Genomic DNA, 10,209 nt, shown 5'->3' on the forward strand with positions numbered 1-10,209 from the left:
CTTGAGAAATACAAGTCTGACCAAGGAACTAGCCAAAAATGAACTGAACCCACAACACCCACAAAAAAACCAAGAAAGTCCTAGATATATTTTTATTATTTTTATGATCATTCTTTCTTTTTTTTTTAATTAAAAAAAATTTAAGTCCTCTATTGTTCCTTTAATTTTCACTTTTATAACCTATTACTTTGCAAAAAAAAAAAAAAAGACCCTATTTTTTTCTTGTTCAGCAAACTTCATATATATATATTTTATAATTTTTTGACCTTGTTTTTTGTTTTTGTTTTTGTTTTTTTCTTCTTTTCTTTAACATTGTATTTGTGAAATTCCAAACTCTACTCTTGATTTTTAATTTTCGCTTTTTGGTATATGTTATCAATTTTGTACCTATAGTTTTTTTTTATATAATTTCTGTGACTTTTTTTTTTCTTCTTCTCTGTTTCTTTCTCTTCTTTTATATAACATTGTATATCTGAAATTCCAAACTCTACTCTAGATTTTTAATTTATGCTTTTTGGTATTTGATATCAATTTTGTACCTGTATTTTCTTTATAATTTTTGTGACATTGTTTGTATTTGTTTGTTTGTTTTCTCTCTTTATTTTTCTTCTTCTTCTTCTTTTTTTTTTTTAACATCGTATTTTTGAAATTCCAAACTCTACTCTAGATTTTTAATTTTTGCTTTCTGGTATTAGTTATCAATTTTGTACCTGTACTTTCTTTATAATTTTCGCGACCTTGTTTGTTTTTGTTTGTTCGTTTTTTCTCTCTTTCTTTTCCTTCTTCTTTTCTTTAACATCGTATTTTTGAAATTCCAAACTCTACTCTAGATTTTTAATTTTTGCTTTTATGTATTTGTTACCAATTTTGTACCTTTAATGACCCAATCTTCAGGACCCATTTTTCACTAGGGAGCGAGATTACTGGCTTGACTGCTCTCTCTCCCTTTGGACTCTCCTTTTTCTCCACCAGGTCGCCTGTGTCTCCTCCCTAACCCCTCTCTACTCTACCCAACTCTGTGAATTTCTGTGTGTTCCAGACGGTGGAGAACACTTAGGGAACTGATTACTGGCTGGATCTGTCTCCCTCCTTTTCATTCCCCCCTTTTATCCTCCTGGCCACCTCTGTCACCTTCCTCCTTCTTCTCTTCTCTGTATAACTCTGTGAACATCTCTGAGTGGTCCAGTTGTGGAGTGCACATAAGGTAGGCAGGTTCTTTACCACTAGCGCCACCTGGGAATCAGCTGGAAGGCTTGTTCAAACACATACTGCTGGCCCTCCCTTTTCTGAATCAGAAGTTCTGGGGTGGAGCCCATGGGTTTACGTTTGTAACAAGTTCTCTGGTGATGCTCCTGCTTCTGGACCAGGGGCCACACTTGAAAACCGTGGAACCAGTGGCATGTATTAGGTTGGTACAGAAGTAATTGCAGTTTCGGACCGTGAATTTTAAATCATTATAATGAGGATCAGCTTCAATGGTTGCTGTCAGTTGGTCGTTCTCAATTTCCAACGATCGGCCACTATGCTCCTCAGCTTTAAGGCTCTTGTCTCCTTTGCGAAACTTCTTGAACCACTACTGCACTGTACATTTGTTAGCAGTTTCTGGGCCAAATCCATTGCTGATGTAGCTAGTTGTCTCCACTGCTTTATGACCCATTTTGAACTCAAATAAAAAAGATCGCTCAAATTTGCTTTTTGTCTAACATCATGTCTATGGTCCAAAATAAATATAAAATAAACAGCAAGTAATGTCATTAGCAAAAAACATAAAGTGAGAAATGCAATTAAAATGATGTATAACATAACCACATTTAAGAATGTGTTCTAATAGCAAACAGCAAAGTTCAACAGTGCAAAACCGCAATTACTTTTGCACCAAACCTAATATATTGAAATTTTGCTTGCCATTGCAGTAATATCATTTGAAGTGCTTGGATAGGCTTGAATTGGACTGGGTTTCCTAAGAACTTTCTAATTTAATTCACTAAGAATGTTAAAAAATATATCAGTCAAATAGGCCAACATTGTTATTCCAAAAAAACAACTTTGAAAAGATTTTCCAAATGAGATTGCTTTTTGGCTAGAAAAATAGGAATTTTATTGTATTCTTGTAATGTACTTTGGACTTTCCCTTAAGACCACCAACTAACTCTGATAAGATAAAAAAAAGTGGTAGGTCACCTCTAATCCCTGAATAATTTTTTTCCAAAAATTGGCTATTCTGTTGACTTCCTTTAATAAAATGAACAACATCCACTGTTTCTGCCCAACATACACATGAATTTCACCAAAATTTGTTTTCCAAAGATTTACAACCTATAAGACTATGCCAAATAACATTGTTTTCAGATGCTGCTAACATTTTAAAAATGCCTTTGTCATATTTTAACTTTTCCAGATTAATTTATATTGACCAAAATTGCACTTGTCAATTTTGTATACATTTTTAATCCAGTTTTGTATGAGACGAATAACTAAATACATAACAAGACCTTCCTTAAAATGGCCTTACCGCTCATCTCAGGCATAAACTAAGCATTGTGCAATACCCAACTTGTCTTTCTCAAGTTGGATCACAAAATCAATACCATAATTAATACTACTTCTAAAATTCTGCAAAGATTCAAGGAGAAATCATATTATTGCTAAGACGTATGTTTATTGATTTACCATAAAAACAGTACACACCAAAAAATATACCAGAAGACTGAAAACCTTTAGCACAGGGAAGTAAACCATCAACAAAACAAAAAAGCTACCTACTGAGTGGGAGAAGGTATTTGCAAATTTCCTATCCAATAAGAGGTTAATATCCAAAAGAGACAAAGAATTCATACAGCTTAACATCAAAAACAAAACAAAACCTAAGTAACCCAATTAAAAAATGGGCAGAGGATCCAAATAGACATTTTTCCAAAGAAGACATACAGATGGCCAACAGGCACATGAAAAGATGCTCAACATCACTGATCAACAGGGAAACGCAAATCAAAACCACAATGAGAGATCACCTCTCACCTGTCAGACAGCTATTATCAAAAAGACAACAGATAACAAATGTAGGTGAGGATGTGGAGAAAAGAGAACCCTTTTGCATTATTGGTGGAAATGTAAGTTGATGCAGCCACTATGGAAAACAGTATAGAGATTCCTCCAAAAAGTTAAAAATAGAACTACCGTACAATTCAGTAGTTTCACTCCTGGGTATTTATCCAAAGAAAATAAAAACACTAATTAAAAAAGATATGCACTCCTGTGGTCACTGCAGCATTATTTACAACAGCCAAGATACAGAAGCAACCTAAGTGCCCATCAATAGCTGAATGGATAGAGTATGTGGTATAAATATATATTGCCCAGCCACAAAAAAGAATGAAATAGTGCCATTTGTGATAACTTGGATGAACCTAGAAGGTATTATGCTAAGTGAAGTAAGTCAGAGAAAGAAAAATGCTCTATGATTTTACTTATGCTGCTGCTGCTAAGTCACTTCAGTCATGTCTGACTCTGTGCAACCTCATAGACGGCAGCCCACCAGGCTCCCCCGTCCCTGGGATTCTCCAGGCAAAAACACTGGAGTGGGTTGCCATTTCCTTCTCCGATGCATGAAAGTGAAAAGTGAAAGTGAACTCGCTCAGTCATGTCCGACTCTTAGCGACCCCATGGACTGCAGTCTACCAGGCTCCTCCGTCCATGGAATTTTCCAGGCAAGAGTACTGGAGTGGGGTGCCAATTATATGTGGAATCTAAAAACCAAAACAAAGGAACATAACAAAACAGAAACAGGGTGAGATGCAGAGAACAAACAGGTGGTTGCAGAGGGGAAGGGAGTCAGGGGTGGGGGCAGGAAAGAGATGAAGGAGATTAAGAGTTACAGAATTCAAGTTACAAAAGAAATGAGTCACGGGTATGAAATGTCCAGTGTGGGGAATATAGTCAATAATTATGGGGACTTCCCGAGCGGTCCAGTGGTTAAGACCTTGTGCTTCAAATGCAGGAGACGCGGGTTCAATCCCTGGTCCAGGAACTAAGAGCCTGCATGCTGTGCAGCAAGGCCAAAATAAGTTTTTTAATAAAATAAATAATTATGTAATGTCTTTTACAGGGACAGACTGTAACTAGACTTATTGAGGTAATCATTTTGCAATGTCTAGAAATATCGAATTACTATGTTGTGTAACAGGAACTAACACAGTGTACACAGGTCAGTTGTACTTCAAAAAGAAACTCAGAAAAAGAGATCAGATTTATGGTTACTAGAGGCAGGGTGAGGGGGCTGGGAATTGGATGAAAGTAGTCAAGAGGTACAAACTTTCAGTTATAAGATAAATAGATACTAGGCATGTAATGTACAACATAATAAATATAATTAACACTGCTATATATATGAAAGTTAAGAGAATAAATCATAAGGGTTCTCATCATGAGGAAATATTTATTTCTATTTCTTTAATTTTGTATCTATATGAGATGATTCATGTTCACTAAACTTACTGTGAAAATAATTTCATCATGTTATGTAAATCAAATCATTATACAGTGCTGTGTGTCAATTTATATCTCAATAAAACTGGAAGAAAAACAAAAGCAAAATATATATATGCCAGAAGAACAGTTTCTTATTTTTTCAGGAGCCTTGTAAGCAGTTTTCCCTTTTGGCACCAAATATACAATCCAATACAATGATAATAAGGATTTCTCATTGATAGCTACATCATGGCACAGAAAAATCTGTCCCATCACATTATATATACTTTTCTTTTTTTGAAAATATTCAAGGGACTGATTCAGCATGTCATGTTTCCAAGTATCTTTTTACTACTACTACTACTAAGTCACTTCAGTCGTGTCCGACTCTGTGTGACCCCATAGACGGCAGCCCACCAGGCTCCCCCGTCCCTGGGATTCTCCAGGCAAGAACACTGGAGTGGGTTGCCATTTCCTTCTCCAATGCATCTTTTTAATATTGCTGGCTTATTGATGCTTTCATTGGCAAGAGTATCATTACAAATAATGCATTAGTACATGTCACTTTTGGTTTTGTACATTTGATAAAGTCATATTTTTAAAATGCTGTCTTACTAACTTACCCTTGTTTTGGTGTCCTGGGTCTTCCCTCATGTGTGGGCTTTTCTCTAGCTGCAGAGAGCTGGGCTGCTCTCTAGATGTGGTGTGAGTGCTTCTTACTGCAGTGGCCTCTCTTGTGGAGCACCAGCTCTAGGGCATGCGGGCTTCAGTGGTTGTGGCGCAAGGGCTCAGTAGTTGCAGTTTCTGGGCTTCAGAGCACAGTTGTGGCACACAGGTTTAATTGCTCCAAGGCATGTGGGATCTTCTCAGACCAGGGGTCCAACCCACGTCTCCTGCGCTGGCAAGTGGATTGTTTACCACTGAGCCACCACACAAGTACCTACCCTTTCTTCTTAATGAGGCACAAATAAAGCCATTGTCTGCTAACGTTAAGTACTTTTCCCAATATCACTATTCATTCTTCCTATATTTTCACCTTCTCATTCTCAATTTTTGTAGCATGAAAAAAGTCCATTTAAGGACAATTTGAACTATTTCAGTAAAAATGCTACATTTTTCACACGTTCAAGATATTCCTGATTATGAACCGTCTGAAAAAACCACACTGCAAATTCCTAACCAAAACTCAGTTGAAAGTTATGGCAATGTTGCCAAAAATGAAAAATTCTCCCACACTTTCATTCATAACTAACTTCAAATTAGTTTGTGGTAACTTATTATAGCAGCCCAAATAGACTAAGACACCGTGTCCTAGTGGGCATGAAGTGGTATCTTATTGTGGTTTCGATTTGCATTTCCTGAACGACTAATGATGTTAAATCTTTTCATGCGCTTGTTGGCCATCTGTATACTTCTTTGGAGAAATGTCTATCTCCTTTGCCCATTTTTTCATTGTATTGTCTTTACTGTTGAGTTGTAAAAGTTCTTTATATATTCCGGATATGAAACCCTCACCAACTATTTGATTTGCAAATATTTTCTCCCATTCTGTAGGCTGTCTTTTCATTTTAGTTATAGTGTCCTTTGAAGCACAGAGTTTTTAATTTTTAGAAAATCCAATTTATCTGTTTTTCTTTGTTTACATGTGCTTTGAGGTGTCTTCTAAGAAGCCACTGCCTAATCCAAGGTCACAAAAATGTATGTTTTCTCCAAAGATTTTTATAGTTTTAGCTCCTATTTAGGTCTTTGATTCACAGAGTTAGTTTTTTATATGGTATTAAATAGTAGTACAAAATCTTTCTTATGCAAGTAGATATCCAGTTGTGCCAGCATAATTTGTTAAAAATGTTCCCCACTGGATTGCCTTGGCACCTTTTTCAAAAATCAATTGACCATGAAGGTTTATTTCTGCATTCTCAGTTCTATTCCATTAATTTATATGTCCACCCTTAATGCCAGCACCATACTTTCTTGATTATTATTATTATTTGTAGTAAGTTTTAAAATCATTATGAGTGAATCCTCCAGCTTTGTTCTTTTTTAAGATTGTATTGACTATTCCCGGTCCCTTGACTTTCTATATGACTTTTAAGATCAGCTTGTCCAATTCTCTAAAAAAGGCAACTGGGTTTTGATAGAGATTCCATTGAATCTGCAGACTAATTTTGGTACAAATGCCATCTTAACAATATTATGTCTTTTAACCCATGAAGATGGAAATATTTTCCCTTTACTTAGATCTTTAAACTTTTAACAATGTTTTGTAGTTTTCAGTGTACAAATCTTCTTGTATTTTTGTTAAATTTACTCCCAAATAATTTTCTTTTATGCTGTTATAAGTGGAGATGTTTAATTTCATTTCTATATTGTTAATTGCAAATGTACAGAAGTAAATTGATTTTTGTATATTGATCTTATATCCTGCAACCTTGTTAATCTAATGTTTTTCTCTTATTTGGGAGAGGTATAAAAAGAACAATTAACTTTAGACTTTAAATTAAAAACATGTACCAGTCGGAATGGTCTCTAGATATAACAGTTAGGCACCTGAGAAGAAACATACAGCTCACTCAAATTAGAAGGATGAGAGGAGGGTTTAGTAAAAAGACTATTTACAAAGGTATTTGGGCAGAGTATAAGAGAACCTCAAGGGATAGCGTAGTAATCTGGGGCTAGTACTAGCATAGCCATTACCATACCTAGCCTGAAAGAATAAGGGAACGGAAAGGTTACCATCACCTGAAAAGAAGTTGAGAGAAACAGTGACCTTCAACTGAGAGACTAGTTAGCCTGAAGCACCCCCGCTGGAAGAAAGCCGTGGGAATAAATATCATGACCTCATTCTACTTCCTTTCGCCAGTCTCCTGCCCAGACACCTCACTGACTGAACCCAAGTAGAAGCCAGGGAAAAAGTGAACCCATTGGTGTAGTTCATACAGGACCACAAGAGCAGAGAACAATCCACCCTCATGGGGGAGAGAAGGTGGAGCGGACCTCCAGAGGAGCAAACGGAAGATACCCTCACACGAGATTATGCCACAGTGATAGACAACCTCATCAGAATCACTCAAAGAAAGTAGGAGGAAGAAAACAACAGAAAATACTGAATCACTATGCAGTACACTTGAAACTAGTATCATACTGTAAATTACATTTCAATGAAAAAGTACCTGATTAGTAATAAAATGTGAAAGAATTTTTTAAAAGGAAAATAATAAAAGCCAACATTAGGATAGTAGAAAATACACATAACAATTAACAGTAACAACCAAGTCAAAAGTTTGTTCTTGAAAAACGAATAATAAAACTTAAAATCTCTGGCAAGACTAATCAGGGCATAGGTAAGTAGTATCAGGGATAAGAAAAAACAACTTTATGCTAATAAATTCCTGAAAAATACAACTTTCTTTGGTGATCACTTTGTGATGTATAAAAATATCAAATCATTATGTGGTACTCCTAAAAATATTAAATCACTCTGTTGTACACCTAAATAGTATAATATTGTAAATCAACTATACTTTAATTTTAAAAATGCCACTCTGTAAATTGGGGAAGAGAATAGGATTTAGGAAAGGGCTTTGCTTCTTCTCTCTGGTCTAGAATCCAGTATGTTGACTGATGATCAAGGGTATCCCAGAGTGTGGGGGTGAGTTAGCCTTGGCCACAAAGAAGCTCTGAATAATGAGTGGGATGGATTCTGGTTCTATGAGCAGCCACAGCTAATGGCAGCTGTTAGTTTCTAGATGCTGTCATTCCCCAACTTCCAGTCAGGTCTTACTAAAAGTTCATACACCACGATGAAGTGGAATTTATCCCAGAAATGGCTCAATATCCATAAATCAGTGTGATACACATATTAACAAACTGAAAAATAGAACCATATGATGATCTCAATAGATGCAGGAAAACTGTTTGACAAAATTCAACACCTATCTGGCTGCTCTCACTTTCTAAGACTGCCCACAATCTATCTGTGGGGCGTGTTTCTCCCAGGGCTTCTCTCATCTTTTGAGAGGGACTATATCCTGTCTGTAGAGTGTGTATCTATCTCTTTCACTTTACTATGGCTCGCTCTTGAATTGAAGCCAAGGACTTCAATTGGTGGCCTGTCCCAGGAACTTACCTGAGACCTAGGACATGACCATCCCTCTTGTGCATCATTTTCCTAAAACATCTTTACAAAGGAAAAGGAATAAGGTGGTCTTCTCCCTCTCCCCACTTCTTCGATTATAAAAATGTGGCCCACTTAGTTCTTGGGGTAGAGCCCTCTTGCCTGCCTATTTGTATCCATCATAGGGTCCTATATTAATAAGTCTATTTCTTGCCTATCAAAAAAAATTCAACATCCACTTATGACAAAGACTCTTAAAGTGGGTATAGATAGAACATATCTCAACATAATAAAGGCCATATATGACAAATCTACCATCAGTTTCATACTCAGTGATGAAAAGCTGAAAGCATTTCCTCTAAGATGAGGAAAAAGGCAAGGATGCCCACTCTCGCCACTTTTATTCAACATAGTATCAGACGTTCTAGCCACAGCAATCAGACAACCAAACAAAAGGAATACAAGTTGGAAAAGAAGAAGTAAAACTGTCACTGTCCATTGATGACATGATATAGAATCTATTTATAGAAAAGTATAAAGACACCACCAAAAAACTATTAGAAATAATAAGTGAACTTTATCATACCATATAAACCTAAGACTAGAAACCATAAAACTCCTAGAAGAAAACATAGTATGCTCTTTGATATTGGTTTTAACAATATTTTTTTGGATATGTCTCAGGCAAGGGAAACAAAAGCAAAAAAAAAAAAAATGCGGGGGGGATTACATCAAACTAAAAAGCTTTTGTACAGAGAAGGAAACTGTCAACAAAATGAAAAGGCTATCTACTGAATGGGAGAAGATATTTGCAAATAATATATCTGATAAGAGATTAATTATCCAACATCAACTCAACATCAAGAAAACAACCCAATTAAAAGATAGAAGTCATAAATAGGCATTTTTCTAAAGAAGACATATAGATAACACACAAACACATGAAAAGATGCTCAGCATCACTAATCATCAGGAAATGCAAATCAAAACAATGAGATATTCCCTCATACCTGTCAGAATGGCTATCATCAAAAAGACAACAAATAAATGTGGGCGAGGCTGTGATGAAAAGGAAACCCCTGTATACTGTTGGTGGGAATGTAAATTGATGTAGCCACTGTGGAAAACAGTATGAAAGATTTCTCAAAAAATTCAAAATAGAACTCCCTTAAGGTCTAGCAGTTCCATTTCTGGGTATTTATTTGAAGAAAACAAAAATGCTAATTTGAAAAGATATATACATGCTGATATGCATGCCTATACTCTATGCAGCATTATTTAGAATAGTCAAGATACGGAAGCAACCTAAATGTCCATCAACAGATGAATGGATAAAGAAGATGTGGGGTGTGTGTGTGTATATATATATATATATATATATATATGAATATCAGTCACACAAAAGAATAAAATCTTGCCCTTTGTAAAAATATGAATGGACCTAGACAGTATTATGCTAAATGAAATAAGTCAGAAAAAGACAAATACCATGTGATTTCACTTATATGTGGAACCTAAAAACAAAACAAATGAACAAATATAACAAAACAGAAACAGACTCATAAACACGGAGAACAAACTGGTGGTTGCCATGGGGGAGGTGGGGTCGGGGGGAGACTAAAACAGAT

The 10,209-nt window shown here is 35.9% G+C and overlaps 1 long non-coding RNA gene across 1 annotated transcript in view; it reads left to right on the forward strand.

Annotated features, from left to right (window-relative positions):
- Nucleotides 1-10,209, forward strand: part of LOC139186570 (uncharacterized) — a 42,168-nt gene that overhangs the window by 8,639 nt on the left and 23,320 nt on the right. The gene's annotated exons all lie outside the window — the stretch shown is intronic.

Source organism: Bos indicus, chromosome 13, assembly GCF_029378745.1.
Source record: "Bos indicus isolate NIAB-ARS_2022 breed Sahiwal x Tharparkar chromosome 13, NIAB-ARS_B.indTharparkar_mat_pri_1.0, whole genome shotgun sequence".
Lineage (NCBI taxonomy): Eukaryota > Metazoa > Chordata > Mammalia > Artiodactyla > Bovidae > Bos > Bos indicus.